The sequence below is a fragment of the Schistocerca piceifrons genome, chromosome X (assembly GCF_021461385.2).
Source record: "Schistocerca piceifrons isolate TAMUIC-IGC-003096 chromosome X, iqSchPice1.1, whole genome shotgun sequence".
In the NCBI taxonomy this organism is placed as follows: domain Eukaryota; kingdom Metazoa; phylum Arthropoda; class Insecta; order Orthoptera; family Acrididae; genus Schistocerca; species Schistocerca piceifrons.
The window spans coordinates 568,641,999-568,662,140 of record NC_060149.1 but is presented as its reverse complement, the minus strand read 5'-3'; positions in this window follow the sequence as shown (position 1 = coordinate 568,662,140).

Here is a 20,142-nt window from a genome sequence, read left to right as displayed (position 1 = left end):
TTTGGCGATTAGTGGTGGTGCAGTTCCACACACGATTTTCACGAATTTTGCGTTGCATCACACTCAGTAATGTACACATACTGTTTTGTCGTGAACAACATTTTATGATGTACTCAGCTAGTCACTAAGCACTTCCCCTCCTCGCACTCACTCAAACGTAAAGACGCAGCGATGTACACGGGACTGCAACTGCAGGAGACGCGCTGGCGCAGACATGCGACACCCGTCGTCATCTAAGTGCAGCTTAGCTGTTTAAATTGATTTTCTAACGAACAGTGTTTAGTACCCGTGCAGAACCGTGACTACTAATCCTACGTTACACACTATTGCAGACGCCCTGCACCTCATGCCTGTCCGCAGCTCGTGGTCAAGTGGCTAGCGTTATTACCTCTGGATCTCGGGATCCTGGGTTAGATTCCCGGCCGGGATGGGGATTTTCTCCGCCCGGGGACAGGGTGTTTGTATTGTCCTTATCATTCCATCATCATCCTCATCATTCGTGACAGTGACTAGATTGGACTGCGAAAAACGTGGGACTTTGTACGGTCGCTGATAAACGCGCAGTTGAGCTCCCCACAAACTAAACATCATCATTATCACCTCATGCCTGTATCGAATCCCTAAATCGTTCACCAAATTGTTTTATCACTTCTTCATGTTTCAGAACAAAGATTGTAATAACGCCTGTCGTGCGACTACGAAATGGCAGTAGTACAGGGTGAGCAAAATAAAACTCGCCCGTAGAATATTTATAGGAATCGACTCTTTTTAACGCACAGGATAATACCACATCACAGGACATCCTGTAACCCGTAACTTCGATGCACCAATCGGTTGCTGTTCATTGTCGAGTGTTATGCGAAGAAAAATTCGTGTAAATCGTGTATGAAACTGTTCCACACTTGTTTGAGACTCGAACTTTTTGCACAAAACATCCAGCAAAACCTACAATGCAACACTTAGTGGCAAAACGGCACGAAACCAGCCCGGTAGCTAATAAAAAGCGTAACTGTCCGATAAGAGTTTCAACACGGAAAATATTACTAGAGTGAAGGTACACCTAAAGCTACATCCGAAGAAATGTCAACGCCTTTTATACTTGCAAATGAGAATTAAGAGATCGTTTGTCGGAATATTTTCAAGAATGACCAGATAATATATATCGTAACAAACTTATAGTTGTGCATGAGTTAAGGTGTCCAGATGAACTTTCCCATGTTGAGTACTGGCGAGGGTTTCTGAGCGAAGTTGAATCAGGACTTCTCATGCTTCAGTTTATCATTTCTTCAAATAAGGCCTCGTTCAGCCTGTCAGGGTATGTGAACCCATGGGCCACGTACCCTTTTGCATCAGAAAACCCGCAGCAATGCTGTGAAGAGCCGTCATATGTTATCAAGTTTGGTATGTCATGTGCAACATCTAATGTCCGCATTGTAACATGAAATTTTCAGCAGACTGATGATGCTAACCAGTATGTCCAGAAAGTGTTTAATTCATGCGTAAATCAGGTTACTGAATATTAACAACTGTGTGGATACTCCCAACAACACAGAGAAACGGTATACACCGCCTTAACGAACTTTTGATGCGTGAATGAGATGTCAGCTATGGAGAGGAGAATCAGCAGAGGCAAGAACCCTCCTGGGCACCTACCTCGATGGCTCTTTCTCCCTAGGATTTTTACATGTTTGGGTAATTGACAGGTCATGTGTATAGAAATAAATATACAATACTAGAAGAACTACAGCCAGGCACTGGAAACAGTATGGCTGTTATCCCTTAGACAGAGTTGCTGCACGTGCCTCATGGTTTGAAAAATCGAAAACAGCACTACATCGACGCCAACAGTTTTCACTTCTAGCATCATTAACAAGGGCCGGTCCCACGTCAATATTATTGTAAAAAGTTTCTAAGCCAGTTTTAATTTGCCTACCCTGTCTTTCACCCTTCCAATTTCAATTTGATAACTTCAGTGCTTGTTGAGAAATTGGAATTTGCCAGATTCTGAGAACGTATTTTGGCCACGTAAATAAATTTATTGAAGCAGGTAAGATACGTAATAATATGAAGGCAGATACAACGCTCAGTGGCCATAGTTTATCCGAACCAGTCTTTGGAGAGAATGAGATATCATTCAGTGGCTGGGAGATGGACTGTGCAGACTAATGTATAGAAAAATTATGATTAGTCTTCAGGGAGTAAGGATGTTTCTGAAGTGGCTCTATAAATTTTGGTAATATGCCTTAGTAATTCGGTTTGATGAGCAACACCGTGACAGCAGGTAGTATATAAAGTGGAAGTGCACCATAATTGCTACACTTTTCAGATAGCATGCCAAACATCCTAGGTGGATGACTCGTCAAAAATGGCTCTGAGCACTATGGGACTTAACATCTGAGATCATCAGTCCCCTAGACTTAGAACTACTAAAACCTAACTCACCTAAGTAAATCACACACATCAATGCCCGAGGCAGGATTCGAACCTGTGACCGTAGCGGTCACGCTGTTCCAAAATGAAGCGCCTAGAACCACTCGGCCACAACGACCAGTGATGAGTTGTCAGACACTTGATTAGCTAAAGTAAAAATCATTCCTTGCCGCATTACACAGACTTTGCTTACGAACATTAGCTGAGTAATAATTAAGGATGTGTGCAATATTTAACGCATGTAACTTGCCGTTGAACATCGTTTAAATATTTCGTTTGTTGCAGGAACCTCATTGCTCCGGTATAGATAATGAGTGACAGTGAGAGTCTTTTGTATGGATGAAAGGTGAAGTGAAGAAATATATGAACATTGAATTTTGTATCATGCGCAAAGTGACAGATACGTGTCCTCTTGTTCAAGCTGGCACATGGTGGCATTTTCTGAGACCTTTCAATGTCGAAAAACAGTTCAGCTAGTTTTTGAGGAATATACACCAGGTAATTAGTGAAACTAGAATTTTCAGCGGAATGCTTTCTAGGGTCACGTACAATGCAGTCAATTTCTAGCAGCTTTAATTACCAAAGACATTTTGTGTGTCTCCTTAAAACATCCTCTACTGTGTAGAACATAATGTGATTAGTAACCCATGAACGAAAATGGAACCACATCGATGCAACGTGAACCATTAAACGAGAACGCCTGGCATCCTGTCTGAAAACCTTATGTCCGACAGAAATTCTCAGTAATTAGTACACTTTTCTGGTTGTGTATCAAATATACATTGAATTACTTAATACCACACAATAAAAGACAACTAGAATGGGAAACGCAGTTAACTGCATGTACATGTTACAGTTCTGAAAACATTCAAGATGAAAAATATAATCTTACCCTGTCTGGGCTTCTTCTCGGGATATAATGCTTCCCCGTCAACAGGACGGTATATTTACAGAGACTGGAGAGCAGGTTTCAAACAACCTTGTTTAACGTGTTATAACTAATCTTTATCCACTTTCAAAAGAAATAATTCGTAGTGTAAATATAATAATGCTGTATCACAAGTAGCCATAAAGTTTGAAATTATAAAGTTGCAAAACATATTTTTCATTCATTTGTAGGTACAGTCATGCTCAAAAGTATCCGAACGACCTGAATTTCATTTCGCCTGATTCGAATGCAACCCACATGGCGCAGCTGTCTAGCAGGTTCTCTAATCGCCCCTCGGTACAGTCGTTTGAATATTGAAAATGGTTCCAACAAGTCACCACTAGAAAACACTCCTCTGTATCGCAATAACTCAAGATGTAAAGTAGTACCAAGGTACTACAAATATCAAGGAACATCTTATCACAGATAAGACGGTTTTTCTGGCTTTTAAGTTCGAATTTATTACAATAGATGGCATACACGAAATGTTACCACTCTCATTATTACGTCAGATCGGTAATTCACGTAGTAAGTTCGTCGTATTTATGATTTCCTCCTCAAATTAAAATACCATACTTATTATTTACCACAAAATGACATTAAAAATTTAAGTTATTCACGAGCAGCTAGTTGAGAATATATATGAACTTCAAATGACACGATGAACCGTCTCGTTCTGCATATGAATTCAAACCCAGGTCTTGCAGACTAAGCAAAGACTTCGTGACTGACGAAAACTAACAGACATTCCTGACTAGGCATACTGAGAGTGATATACCTCGATTTTAGACAGTATCAGTTAGAAAATATCAACTTTAAATTACATAACGTAAACATTGTGAACGGACGCGAATTCCTACCCAGCATCTATTGTCCTTGTTAACGAAATACGAGAGATGTTAAATATCGCTTGTTCACAAGAAACTTACTTGAAATGCCGTAAGGTAAAGCTTTGCGTTGGACAGGGATTCGAACCCAGAACCTAATTGGATTCTCATCGAAGCACAATCAACCGCGACATATCGGATTTTCTCGGCAGTAGCTAGATGTTTTGACCGAAATGACGAGACGAAACATTAATTTTTTCTTTCCCAGGACTCCAACCTGGCACCTATCGTTGTTATATTCTAGAGAAAACGAACGTTAAAAATGGGTTTGTTACACCAGCAGCGACATGTGAGATGTTTGAACTAGAAATAATATGACGAAGAGTTCAGTGCTGACTGGTGATCGAGCCCCACACATATCGTTGTTGACTGCACACAAAGAGACGTCAGCTACCAAATTTTTCTCCACCAGCAGCTCGGAATAACAGCCTTGAATTTTGAATGATTTCGCAAACAGTTCTGTGTCTCACTGGGACTCAAAAAGTCAGATACCATTCGTGTTGACAACGAATGAAAATACTTTAAAAACCTGAATTATTACCCACCAGCAGATAGGTGTTGTCATGCCAGAGCTTGATCATACATAATGAGAACTTTATTGGCTGGCCAGGATTCGAACCCTTTCACGCGCAATAGGTGGAGATGTTGAGGAATCTGCAGTTTTGAACAAACAACAAATTGCAGTCGACATGTGTTGTCACGAAGGGATCAAATTCCGCGTTAAGGGCGGTCTGAGTTGTATTCCCAGATCAGAACCAATTTTATCGACATACAGAAGCTCAAATAAAAGATGGAATAAGTGTCCTGGGACCCTACCTTGAGTCAGTTTCGTCACTAGAAATAAATAACTAGTATAAGAAAGGTTACTGCTGATAGAGTTTCTTACTGACGCGACTCCTGACTTGATTGTGGTTCAACTTAACGTCTGCTAGGTAGAGAAGGAATAACATGTTTAACGTGAATTTCAGACCACAATGCCATTACACCTTCTTTACTTGGCGTGGCCAGAAGAGAACAGAATCTGTCTCTCCTCATCAGAAATCATCAGCAGAAGTCGGAATCGAACCCAGACCATACGTATATGTACCTAGCATCAATCCAAGAGACCACCAAATTCTCTGCTCTAATGTTCATTAATCTATCATAACAATGTTGCGCCACACTGGATGAGAATTCTGACACACAGACTCCCTGTAGTGGTTTGCAGAATGTTCAGTACATTCATTTACTTGGTTGACCGAATCACCATGAACTAGCTGCCTCGGCTACCCATTGCATACATTGGACTCTTTTTAATCACCGAAATAAAATCACGTAACTGACACCTACACAGAACTGGCAACAGTGTAGGATGCAGAAATTTAAACAGGAAGTGTTCCTTTCGACTTGAGCTACTCTATTGCGCTATCTGTTTGTTAAAAACGTCGTGCAGTGCAAAAGAAAAGCTGTAACTGTCTGTCTCTCAGAAGTATACATCCGGCCATATGAATTATCTCACAGCACTGTGCAATGCGCTAGTTCTGGAGGAATAGTTGTTGAGTTCTGAAGGTGTTGTAGCTATGTGTCAGCTAGTAGCATAACGGTAAGCGTCGCGCACTGTTGATAAGACGTCGCGAGTTTGGGTACGTTCACTGCTACACTTTTTAAAACGCCATACTACTGTCTGCTGAAGTTATCGATCTAATGAAACTTTGAACCTAATTCCGTTCACTTCTCAACCCAAAATAGACGCATGTGGAAAAAGGGCTAACTTCTGCGACATTTTGTTTTTTTCAGGTTTAATATATGGCCAGGCTGCAGATGCATCTCGAAACTTTTGTGTTATGTATGGGGAGAGCGCATCGTGCCAAAATACGTCAGAAAAGTATTTTCTACATTAGCTGTCGTGTGGCAGTGGCATTTTATTCTTCATAAAACCTTGTTTGACAGCTTTAACTCAGAACAAGTTTTCTACATGCATGTAATCGATAAACTGCATGTGCATTGTTAGACTGTTATAGATAACACCAGAGAATTCGCATACATCGTAGATGATTAATTTCGCTCTCATGTTAACTAATGTTTTAACAACACTAAAAGAAACCGTACGAAAATCGTGCACAGTATTATAAGAAATAAAATAAAACTACCCACGATAACCTTACGACGAAAGTCTGTTTCAATAAAACTGAGTATCTGTACACAAGCGTGCCTCTATCGGCACGAATTAGTAAAATACTAATCACTTCGATTTCGATTGGGTCTGTGTTTGATTGTTATGCTGTGTCATACTCAAGTGCTATGCAAATGTCGCATTTCGTAAATAAAGTTATGTATTCCTAGAAACCCAAAATTTGTTTGTCAGCAGCGGAAAGAGGCGTTACCTGTCCTGCAGCATTGAAAGTTTTTCACCATTGCACTATGAGCCGAAAGTATTTTCTTGCGATTTCCTTATCGATGTGTGATCTGACTGCTTGTAGCTCTTTCACAGAAGGGATAAAGACGTTACAGTCAGCAAGTCTGGAACCGCGAACCATAACATACGCTTTCTCTCAGGTTAGCACGTTTCCACAGAGCCAGGGAAGGGGCATGGGTCTATGTCTCCTCTTACGAGACAAGTTGTTACTAGAACTCGTAACCGCTATTTAAAGGACGAGATTAGATGTGATTTTCACGTGCAACGACTTTCCTGGGCTGAAAACCGTAAATTTACAATGATTTGTTACAGCTTAAGCGTTAATAATAACTCAGATTATTCAATGGAAATGACAGCAAAAATCACGTGAACTTTGAGGCTTGATTCCGTGCACACAAGGAAGTAACTCGTCGATCACAAAGTAGCCAAATATACCTTCCCTTGTTGCCAAATCTCAGTTACATTACCGGCAGGAAGAAGACGAACCGAAGTGATCCTACATCGGGCTGGGAAGTGACCATAGCTGGCGTCTCAAAGACGTGACCCCTACGGCCTGAAATACGTAATCCATCTGATTCACATGTCTGTAACTGAGTTTAGGGATTGGAGCGTAGTTACTAATAATACTCAGAACGGACTACAAACTAAGCTTCATAAATCAGTAACTCTCATAGTTGTTTTTATATATCTTTCGTAAGTGTACTCAAAACTAAGAAAATTATTGACGAACGTTTTCGTGTCTCGCCGATAGTCGAGCACAACAAACAAATAAAAATAAAAAAAGACTGTGTGTGTGTGTGTGTGTGTGTGTGTGTGTGTGTGTGTGTGTGTGTGTATGTGTGTGTGAGAGAGAGAGAGAGAGAGAGAGAGAGAGAGAGAGAGAGAGAAGAGAAGAGGGAGAGTGTAAGGGAGAGAGATAAAAATAAAAAGGAATGAGAGAGAGAGGGAGGGAGAGTAAAAAATTGTTGTAAAGAAATCTTTCATTAAAATGACACGTTCTACATGATTACGAAATGTCGTATTCATGATCTGTGGAACAAGTATCCGCCGGCCGCGGTGGCCGTGCGTTCTAGGTACTGCAGTCCGGAACCGCGGGACTGCTACGGTCGCAAGTTCGAATCCTGTCTCGTGCATGGATGTGTGTGATGTCCTTAGGTAAGTTAGGTTTAAGTAATTCTAAGTTCTAGGGGACTGACGACTTAAGATGTTAAGTCCCATAGTGCTCAGAGCCATTTTGGAACAAGTATTAATCTAATCTAATCTAATCGTATCATATTGCTGACTATTCATGAAGAGACACGAATTATAGATATTTTCGCCAATATCAGTAACCAAATCTAAACTATAAAAAAAAGACGACAGTTTTTGTAATAAACTGGGACTCCTTTAAAAACCCTTTCGTCCCTGTTAACTAACCTCGAAAGATGTGTGATATACCTCCATCAGAAGGAAGAACGTGTTCATGCATTTAAAGATGACGCACGTGATGTGAAGTTCCGTGACGGAGATACGATCCCAGCACGCATTCGGGTTGTCAACTAAGTATAATCAAATGTTACGTATCGGTTTTTCTTACCGGCTGCTAGATGTTTGAATCTAAAATAAGGATACAAATTTTTGTGCCTGAGCGACAATCGATTTGTATCCTTATTTTAGATTCAAACATCTAGCAGCCGGTAAGAGTAACCGATACATAACATTTGATTTTTCTTAGTTAACAATCCCTTCAGTGAAGGAGCTACAAGCAGTCAGATCACACATCGATAAGGAAATCGCAAGAAAATACTTTCGGCTCATAGTGCAATGGTGAAAAACTTTCAATGCTGCAGAACAGGTAACGCCTCTTTCCGCTGCTGACAAACAAATTTTGGGTTTCTAGGAATACATAACTTTATTTATGAAATGCGACATTTGCATAGCACTTGAGTATGACATAGCATAACAATCAAACACAGACCCAATCGAAATCGAAGTGATTAGTATTTTACTAATTCGTGCCGATAGAGGCACGCTTGTGTACAGATACTCAGTTTTATTGAAACAGACTTTCGTCGTAAGGTTATCGTGGGTAGTTTTATTTTATTTCTTATAATACTGTGCACGATTTTCGTACGGTTTCTTTTAGTGTTGTTAAAACACTAGTTAACATGAGAGAGAAATTAATCATCTACGATGTATGCGAATTCTCTGGTGTTATCTATAACAGTCTAACAATGCACATGCAGTTTATTGATTACATGCATGTAGAATACTTGTTCTGAGTTAAAGCTGTCAAACAAGGTTTTATGAAGAATAAAATGCCACTGCCACACGACAGCTAATGTAGAAAATACTTTTCTGACGTATTTTGGCACGATGCGCTCTCCCCATACATAATACAAAAGTTTCGAGATGCATCTGCAGCCTGGCCATATATTAAACCTGAAAAGAACAAAATGTCGCAGAAGTTAGCCCTTTTTCCACATGCGTCTATTTTGGGTTGAGAAGTGAACGGAATTATGTTCAAAGTTTCATTAGATCGATAACTTCAGCAGACAGCAGTATGGCGTTTTAAAAAGTGTAGCAGTGAACGTACCCAAACTCGCAACGTCTTATCAACAGTGCGCGACGCTTACCATTATGCTACTAGCTGACACATAGCTACAACACCTCCAGAACTCAACAACTATTCCTCCAGAACTAGCGCACTGCACAGTGCTGTGAGATAATGCATATGACCGGATGTATACTTCTGAGAGACAGACAGTTACAGCTTTTCTTTTGCACTGCACGACGTTTTTAACAAACAGATAGCGCAATAGAGTAGCTCAAGTCGAAAGGCACACTTACTGTTTAAATTTCTGCATCCTACACTGTTGCCAGTTCTGTGTAGGTGTCAGTTACGTGATTTTATTTCGGTGATTAAAAAGAGTCCAATGTATGCAATGGGTAGCCGAGGCAGCTAGTTCATGGTGATTCGGTCAACCAAGTAAATGAATGTACTGAACATTCTGCAAACCACTACAGGGAGTCTGTGTGTCAGAATTCTCATCCAGTGTGGCGCAACATTGTTATGATAGAATAATGAACATTAGAGCAGAGAATTTGGTGGTCTCTTGGATTGATGCTAGGTACATATACGTATGGTCTGGGTTCGATTCCGACTTCTGCTGATGATTTCTGATGAGGAGAGACAGATTCTGTTCTCTTCTGGCCACGCCAAGTGAAGAAGGTATAACGGCAATGTGGTCCGAAATTCACGTTAAAGATGATGTTCCTTCCCTACCGAGTGGAAGTTAGGTTGAACCACTATCAAGTCAGGAGTCGCGTCAGTAAGAAACTCTGTCAGCAGTAACCTTTCTTATACTAGTTATTTATTTCTAGCGACGAAACGAACGCAATGTAGGGTCACAGGACGCTTATTCCATCTTTTATTTGAGCTTCTGTATGTCGATAAAATTGGTTGTGATATAGGAATACAACTCAGACCGCCCTTAACGCGGAATTTGATCCCTTCGTGACAATACATGTCGACTGTAATTTGTTGTTTGTTCAAAACTGCAGATTCCTCAACATCTCCACCTATTGCGCGTGAAAGGGTTCGAATCCTGGGCCGGCACTAAAGCTTTCATTATGTATGATCAAGCTCTAGTATGACAACACCTATCTGCTGGTGGGTAATAATTCTGGTTTTTAATGTATGCCCGTATCTCGTGGTCGTGCGGTAGCGTTCTCGCTTCCCACGCCCGGGTTCCCGGGTTCGATTCCCCGCGGGGTCAGGGATTTTCTCTGCCTCGTGATGGCTGGGTGTTGTGTGGTGTCCTTAGGTTACCTAGGTTTAAGTAGTTCTAAGTTCTAGGGGACTGATGACCGTAGATGTTAAGTCCCATAGTGCTCAGAGCCATTTGAACCATTTTTTTTAATGTATTTTCATTCGTTGTCTACACTAACGGTATCTGATGTTTTTGAGTCCCAGTGAGACACAGAACTGTTTGCGAAATCATTGTAAATTGAAGGATATTATTCCGAGCTGCTGGTGGAGATAAATTCGGTAGCTGACATCTCTTTGTGTGTAGTCAACAACGATATATGTGGGGCTCGATTCCCAGTCAGCACTGAACTCTTCGTCACATTATATCAAGTTCAAACATGCTCACATGTCGCTGCTGGTGTAACAAACCCATTTTTAACGTTCGTTTTCTCTACAATATAACTGCGATAGGTGCCAGGTTTGAGTCCTGGGAAAGAAAAAATTTATGTTTCGTCTCGTCATTTCAGTTAAAACATCTAGCTACTGCCGAGAAAATCCGATATGTCACAGTTGATTGTGCTTCGATGACAATCCAATTAGGTTCTGGGTTCGAATCCCTGTCCAACACAAAGCTTTACCTAACGGCATTTCAAGTAACTTACTTGTGAAGAAGCAATATTCAACATCTCTCGTAGTTCGTTAACAAGGACAATAGATGCTGGGTAGGAATTCGCGTCCGTTAACAATGTTTAAATTGTATAATTTGAAGTTGATATTTGCTAACTGATACTGTCTAAAATCGAGGTATATCACTCTCTGTATACCTAGTCAGGAATGACTGTTAGTTTCCGTCAGTCACGAAGTCTTTGCTTAGCCTGCATGACCTGGGTTTGAATCCATATGCAGATCGAGACGGTTGATCGTGTCATTTGAAGTTCATACATATTCTCAACTAGCTGCTCGTGAATAACTTAAATTTTTATTGACATTTTGTGTTAAATAATAAGTACGGTATTTTATTTTGAGGAGGAAATCATGAATACAACGAACTTACTACGTGAATTTCCGATCTGACGTAATAATGAGAGTGGTATCATTTCGTGTATGTCATTATTGTAATAAATGTGGACTTACAAGCCTGAAGAACCGTCTTATCTGTGATAAGATGTTCCCTGATATTTGTAGTACCTTGGTATTACTTTACATCTTGTGGTATTGCGATACAGAGCAGTGTTTTCTAGTGGTGACTTGATGGAACCATTTTCAATAGTCAATCGACTGTACCGAGGGGCGATCAGAGGACCTGCTAGACAGTTGCGCTATGTGGGTTGCATTCGAATCTGGCGAAATGCAGTTCAAGTCGTTCGGATACTTTTGAGCACGACTGTACATTCAGGCGTAGCTCCTTACATCGTGCCTATTCAGATCACAACAGCAATGAACAGACATGCAGTACAAGTCACGTGCATGAGTGTCTCGTCAGATACCGGTATGTACGTAGTTCCTATGCGGTCTTGTCGAGGCCACATTTTGATGGACACTGTTGCAACTGCAGTCAAAATAGTGTAATATTTATTTGCAGTTCTCTTTATTTAATTCTCTGGTTGTTGATTAATTGTATTGTATTGTATTGTATGATAATCGGGGACCTAGAAACGACGGAGAGGCTCCCACCCCGCCGCAGTCGCCGTGGACCACAACCCCACCCCCACGACGACTACTTCAGTCCACTTCACCACTCCGCCGCCCACACCGGGATATTGTACGGTTCAGCTCCTGGAGGAACTCCCCAGGGAACGTCTCACACCAGACGAGTGTAACCCCTGTTTGCGTGGTAGAGGAATTGTGGTGTACGCCGGCCGGAGTGGCAGAGCGGTTCTAGGCGCTACAGTCTGGAACCGCGCGACCGCTACGGTCACAGGTTCGAATCCTGCCTCTGGCATGGATGTGTGTGATGTCCTTAGATTAGTTAGGTTTAAGTAGTTCTAAGTTCTAGGTGACTGATGACCTGAGAAGTTCACTGTACTCAGAGCCACTTGAACCATTTAGGATGGTGTACGCGTAAGTGGAGAACTTGTTTGCGCAGCAATCGCCGACTTGGTGTAGCTGAGGCGGAATATGGTGAACCAGCCCGCATTCGCAGAGGCAGATGGGAAACCGCCTAAAAACCATCCACCGACTAGCCGTCTCACCAGACCTCAGCACAAGTCCGCCGGGTGGATTCGTGCCGGGGACCAGGTGCTCCTTTCCACCGGGCTTATGAGAGTGAATGAAGGTGTGAATGTGAAATACTGTTTTATGTAAAGCTTTTATACTATACTTTGAAGTAACTGGTCCAGTAATGAATGTTCGAGAATGACGTGTGTGTTAGTCATTCACACCGCGGAATTTGTCATAAATTACTGTATTTCGTCAGTTTCTGGTACTGGGAAAATTACATTATGATTTTGGTAGAGTAATTTCGTTAAGAGGGTATTAATTTTATAGTTGTGGGTTTTAAAAATTTATTTGTGTTAAATTACTGATCTGATTCAGTGACAGATTTTGATTGGTTCTGTATATATGAACGGGTTTGAGAAGGTGGATGCTGGTTTTCGATTGGCTGTGACATTTCTCTGCCAACAGGAAATTAGCATACTTGAGCGTATTTTGGAAATTAGGAACTTCTCTTGTGCAGAGGGAGGAGCAGAGTCGGGGCTTCGATCTTGTAGTGATCAGACCTAGTAATATGCATTCCGATAAAAATTGTTACTATTACGATATTTCAGTAGCAAAATGTTTGAGAAGTGCCGTGAAGTGTGGGAGACAGTTCTATTTAATGCATTGTGTGAAGCTCAAACTTTTGGGGACGTTTTAAATAACTAAATTCCGCGTGGCGTATTTCTTAGTCGCGAACGAGAACATTTTGTTATGTGAGACTGATTATAGCAACATTTGAGCGAGCTATTCTGAAAGAAGGAATCCGTTTGCACACTTTCGGTGAAAAGTAATTATTGATACCATAACCAGGCTACGGTTCTGAATGATGTGTCCCTGTGGACTTTGTACAGCATAGAGAACGACTTCCTAGTAACTGGTGTACGCTAGCTTACCGTAATAAGTGAAATTTTACTCACATAAATACTTACATTTCACTATTTCTTTCAACGATAAAACAATTTTATTGCGATTTATGGTTACCATGTGTACAGCTGTTTTTTACATAGCTTTTTCCGGGTGAGAACTGCATTTCAGTTCGTTCAAGGAGACGTGCGTGTGAGAAGAGATTCACCACAAGATGAGTGGAACTTCGCAACGAACCGCGCCGCCGCAGATGGTGTATCACGGCCAGGGCAGTATAAAAAGCTGTAGAGACGACATCCGCGGTCTAGAATAAATGTGAAAATGAACAGTGTCGAACAGCGCTGAAAAGACAGGATAGAGCAGTGTGTGGCAAAGTGGAAAGGCAGGACACTGCAACGAGAACTGTGATCCCAGGGTGGGAAGAAGGTGGACATAGTACATACGACAGAAGATGCGGCGTGGATTTAGCAGACGGATCGACGGGTGCAGCGGCAGCCGCTATCTCAGCAACTACATTGATAGTGTTGGCAGGAGATAGCAACCCACGAACTGGTATAGCAGGAGGTGGAGGACGGAACCGCAGTTTCAGAGCGCCGAGAGTACAATCGACTAATAGAGATATGTTGAGTTTATTCCATATGTTGTTTGCTTGTATCAAAAGAGTCTTTAAATTGGAAGAGCATGATGATTCTCTAGTTGTGAAGGAAGAAGATGTGATTCAGTTTTATGGACTGTCAGACAAGCACTACAGGGAAGAGAAATGTGGGTGAATTAGAAATTAATGATGATTCAGTTCCTAATTTATAAAAGTTCTCTACAACTGAGGGAGAGAAACAGGGACAAAATGTTTTAACTGCTGTAAGGGGGGGAGAAGGTACCAGCTCTTTTAGTAATAGACTGAGTGATTCTAGTCATGCTGATTTAGTTGACATGAGCCAGGGTGACCTAAATGAACAGGAGACAAGAGAGGGACATGCCAAACTTTAAATATTGCAAGTAAAGCAAACTGAATAGCAAAGTGTAAAGGAGATACCAGCAGTATTCATGGTTATTATTACTGAAGCACATAAAAGTATAGTTAGGGATCTCAAGCATAATTTTAATAGGATAATTGATCAGCTGTCAAATACTATAAATGCTTTAGCTAGTGAGCTCAATCTGCTGTGTCTAACTATAGATGGTTTAGCTAGCGAGCTTAAACAGTAGTCTGGTAGTATTAGTGATTTAGCTGATAAGGTTAAATAGTTCAAAATTGAAACTGATCGTAAGTTAAAAAAACAGGTTTGTGATCTAAAGGAAATGAGGCAAAAAGAATTGAAGGTTTTTGATTAAAAAGTCGAAGTTTATCAAGTAGAGTAAAGTTGTAATAAATCCTCAGAGAGTGCAAGAAAGGAAATAACAGAGACTATACAAAGAATACCTAATGAAAGCAAGCAGAGAATGGGTCAGATCCAAGAAAATGTTCAGAAAGTAGAGCACAAAATAGCTACAGTTGTAGGTGTATGTGAAAGTGAGGATACAATTTTAAATAGTAAAATAAGTGAAGAAAGTGAAAATTGTTTAAAAGCTTTAAAGGTTGTGTCTGACGGTGTGGAAGAAGTACAAACTAACATGGATCATTTTACTAGTCAGATGCGGGTCACAGCAAATGAATTGTATGATTATAACCACAGATAAACTGAAGTAGAACATAACATACAAGTTGGAGATAACAGTGTGGGTGGCAGTCTTATAACAGAGTCGGCTCAAGTGTGCTACATTACTAACAGACAGTTCTTACGTTTTTATCCTCTTGTACATGTGCATCCTTAGGAAATTTGGAATGATTTTGAAAATGTGTTTCAAGATTGAGGACCAATAGGCATATGAACGGTTTATTTCACCAAATTTGTGGGGGAAGCTAGGATTTGGAGTGTGAATACTACAGAACGATACGGTACTTTGGAAAAGTTTAAAGATGCATTTTTCACAGAATATTGGGGTGAACAACAGAAGATGGAACTCCAAAACAATTTCTGGGCAGTGGAAAAGTTTAAAAGAGAGTGTGAAAAGATTTACTTTAAAGTAGCTGCTAATTTATCATGTCACAAAGAAATTAGAGCCAGAGTAGATTATAATGGATTTACATGGGAAGCTGACTATGAATTGGCGTAGTAAAACAATAGCTGCTCCCCGGGGCGATAATAGTAAATTGATTAATTATTTGGAAAGAGTAGAGAGAGTAATGCAGGAGGAGGAGCAGGCTAACAGAACCTGTATGTCTCCGAATAATGCAGAACCTCAGCAGAATGTAAATCTCAACAGAGTGAGTGTGTCACTAGGTAATGGCAGGGCAAGAGGCTAGCGCCATGCTGAGGCAGATAAGTAAACTAACTCCGATGAATGACTATCACAATCTCCAGTACATGACGATAGTGATGTCAAAAACAGACAAGAGAGGGCAGTGCGAGTGGAAGAGTGCGCTCAATCCCGAAGTATGGGAAACTAGAGCCTGCCCGTGAAGATGCCAGCGTTTCCAGAACGGGAAATTATAGTTCAAATAAGCTAGTAACTCCTTTTGTGATGTGTAATGAGGAAATGAGTGAACGAGGAAGTAATGATGTGGGCAGTACAAATAAGGTAAATGAGGTAAATAAAAACAAAATATGTGTATTTAATGGTCGCTTAGGTTTCTTTTTGAATAGGAACAGTTCAAGGAAAGACTGCACTAATAAGGATTTGATATGTATGTGTACAGGTGACACAGGTTCAAATCAACAGGGACACGTGTAGAATGTAACAGATAAGGAATGTTTTCACAAAGAAGGGGAGAGCACAGATAGTAAGGAATTGTGGGATTTAGACGGCAAAAGTATCGTGGACGTAATTAATGAGAATATGTTTATAACAAGGGCAGAGACACATGCTGTGGATGACCACAGCGGGAGTCAGTTAAGTAATGGATTGGGGGAGGTCCAGGAAGAAAAGGCTGATGTGCCAAGGTGTTTTGATTAGTCACTAGCGGACAAATTGACTGCTACTAAGAGGATATATAGCGAAAATTGTCCCATAAATATCTGTGTAATCTCTAGATGTGGGGATGGTTTTGGGAGAAGGGAAGTTGTACATGATTTGCTAGATAAGTCTGAAGTCAGTAACAGAATGGAGAAGACAGGAAAATCTGTAGTTAAGTTAATGGTACAAGGGGAAGAAGTGCGGTGTTTAGCTGACAGTGGCAACGATTTTTGTGCTGTTAAGAAGTGGTTAGATCGTTTGCCAAACAAGGAGCAATTAGTAATAATGTCTGTTATCCGCATTCAAATAATTGTAGCAATAGGAAAGATTAAGAAACCTTTTAATTATGAAATGCGGTTGCCTCTTAAAATAAATGGTATATAGTTGCATCATAACTTCCTTATAATTCAAGGATTGAGTGCGAATATGTTGATTGGGGTGGACTTCTTTAATAAATACAACTGGAACCTAGATTTCAGCGACGGTTCTATGGTACTGGAAATACAGGGAAGAAATGAAACTATAACGTTTCCTAGGGAAAGGAATCTAACTATTTAGGAGATTGATAGTTTTCCCATTAGGCACTGTAGAAAAAGGGAATATATGGAAGAGTATAATGAATATGGCACTCAGGAAATGGGGGTTACTCCAGAAGAGTTGCTGGTTGTACAGGACAAGATAGAAGGGTAAGTAGAAGAAATACCTGAATTAAATGAGATTCAGAAGGAAAAGTTAAGAGTGGTAATGATTAAGAATAAAAACGTTTTCTCAGATCAACCAGGATTGGTAAGGGATTATCAATGTTATTTGACTGTGAAAGAAAACGCATAGCTTTACAGAGCAACAAAGAGAAGCAGTAAGAGACTCAGTCCAAAAAATTCTTTAGTGGGAGATTATTGACAAAACTGTGTGTACAAAAATCAATTAAATGTGGTTATTAAGCGAGATGCATCTGTGAGACTTGTGTTTTATGCTAGGGCTTTGGATAAAATAGCTGTACCAGAACGTGATAGACCAGAAGGCATTGATGAACTGTTACTAAAACTTAAAGTGCCAAAATTCTTGACTTAAGTAGATGTGACATGTTGTTATTGGAATTTGCCGCTAGCGAAGGAATCCATGATGAATACAGCATTCTTGTTTGAAAGTAAGTGTGATCAGTATAAGGTTGTTTCATTTGGACTGAATACAATTATTTGTTCTTTTGCTAGTGCAATGTCAAAAGTCTTAGGGAACAAACTATTGAGAAAAATAGCTGTTGATGTTGACAATTTTTTGATTTCAAATATAACCTGAGAGGGACATTGCGTGTTATTAGACAATATTTTGGATGCAAATGAGAAAGGTGAGATGAAATCAGAATTGGTTAAGACTGAATTTGTAAGAAGTTAATCGAAATTTTTGAACTTATCATTAGTGGGGAAGGAATTCGTCGAGATCCGGACAAAACTGAGTTGCAAGGAAATTAGAAAAACTCCCTCTAATAAGAATTGAAGGATATATATGTATAGTCTATTCGGATTATATCGTCATTCTGTTACACGACAGTTGTTTAAAGCAGCATATTTGAGAAATCTGCTAAAAAAGATGTGCTTTATAAGTAGATTCCAGAGTGTCAAACAGCATCTGAGGAACTCAGAGATACTTTCTGTAACTGTGAAATATTTCACCATCCAGACCACACAAAGCCTTTTTGTTTAATGGTGTACACACGTGGGTATGGAATTGCTGTAGAATTATTTCAAGTGGTGTAGGAGGTTCACAAAAGTATAGCTTCCGCTAGTAGATCTTTGCAGCACTCAGAAAGGAATTATAGTATTTCAGAACAGGCGGCTTTGCCTATTACATTTGGTTTGCAAAAATTTCGTCAGTATTTGCTGATGCACAAGGCGATTGGGTACTGTGACCATAGATAACTGACGTTTTTACAAGGTTGTAAACTTAAGCATCCACGATTATCTAGGTGTACATTGTGTATTCAGCAGTATGATAGTGAGATTAAGTACATTATAGAATCTGAAAAGTAATCCCTGAGACATTATCTAGAAGTGCAGAACAAGAGGGTGACAATGAGAATCCATCGCTGGATGTAGAGGGTGTGCACATTTCTGCTACAGTTATCAAAGTAGATGAGGAAGACTGAAGAAGATTGTAAATAACTAAGGTGAGAACAGAATATGGATGATAACCTGAAATAAGGTAAGAGTTACTTGGGAGACCCAGAATATTCCAGGGTAGCAGAATATTATGAATTGCATAAAGGTAGTTTCTTTAGGAGGAGAAACAACACCGGAACCCAATGGAATATTGTATTCCTGAGCAACGTGTAGATTTGTTATTTGGATCTGTACACAAAAGGTCTGGTCACTATAGGGCAAGGAAATGTATCGCCAAGTTAAGCAAGACTGTTATCTATCACATTTGGAAACATGTACAGAAGGAGTAGAAATGTGCGACAGATGTCAGAAAGTTAGGGCAATTGATAGGATAATACACGGTCAAATGTATACCTTGTAACTGCAAAAGTGGCTGTGGACTTGTTTGTTCCTCCGTTTGTAACAAGAGGAGAGAGTGAATATGTTTTTGTGCTAGTTGACGGGCTTACAAAATTTGTAAAATTATATTCTATTAGAGAAGAAAGTTCAGAAGTGTTAGTAAGTAAAATGCAAAAGGACTACTTCATTATAAGGGGAGTACCTAAAGCCATTTATTTCAGAAAGATTCAAGAAAGGTTTAGAAAGTAAAAATATTGAACATATTAAAATTTCAACATACATTCCCCTTGGTAATATGTGTCAGCATGAAATGAAAGAGCTTAGCAGATTGTGTAGAACATATTGCCATAAAAAGTATATTGCATGGGTGCAGTATTAAAACATTTTGAGGAGGCAATCTATCATTCGAAGCATGAAGCAGCAGATTTTGCCCCATGTGAGTTGATGTGTAGGAATAAGACACACTAATTTATTGTTTGAATTGGTGGAATTCCAGGAGACTACCGATGTGGCATTGGGGCTAAAGAAAAAATGGCTAGAGACAACATTAGGAGAAAGGCACTTCAGAGAAAGGGGCGCCATGGTGCTAGAGCACCTCAAACTAGTTTTCGCATAATCGATTACGTTTTAGTTAAAACTAGGGATAAGTCGAAGAAGATCACGTCAGAAACAAAGAAGTTTACAAATGAGCACATGGGTCCTTTTAGGGTAGCAGAAAAGCCGCATCCGAACACTTACAGGCTGGAACACTGGAAGTCTGGGAAACCTTCGGGATTAAGGAACATTGTTGACCTGAAGAGATATTTACAGTAGCAGTAGGAGTAAAATGAGCTAGGGTGTCTGTTGACATTTGTAGATATGCTATTTGGCGAGTGGTGCCTCCCCTAGCTGGGTGTGCCCATTCTTACTTTCTGGTGCACACTATCCTCACTGTTTCCTATCTGGGTTCTGTTCCCACTGCGCTCTCAAAGTTTTGTTTTACTCTTTTCTATCCGGGGTGTCTCCTATTTGATATAACAAAAACATCTTTGAATTAGGTGATTTGGTAAAGAAATCTTTGGTACAGTTAAACACTTGAAACATCAGCCATCTCATGTATAAAAATTCTTGCAAAGTAGAACAAGAAATAATTTTTGGTGTTACTTGATTTCATACGCTGAGGGTTGAATATTCTGTATGGGAGCTTAATTTGGAAGCGATAAGTTTCTGATATCCATTCT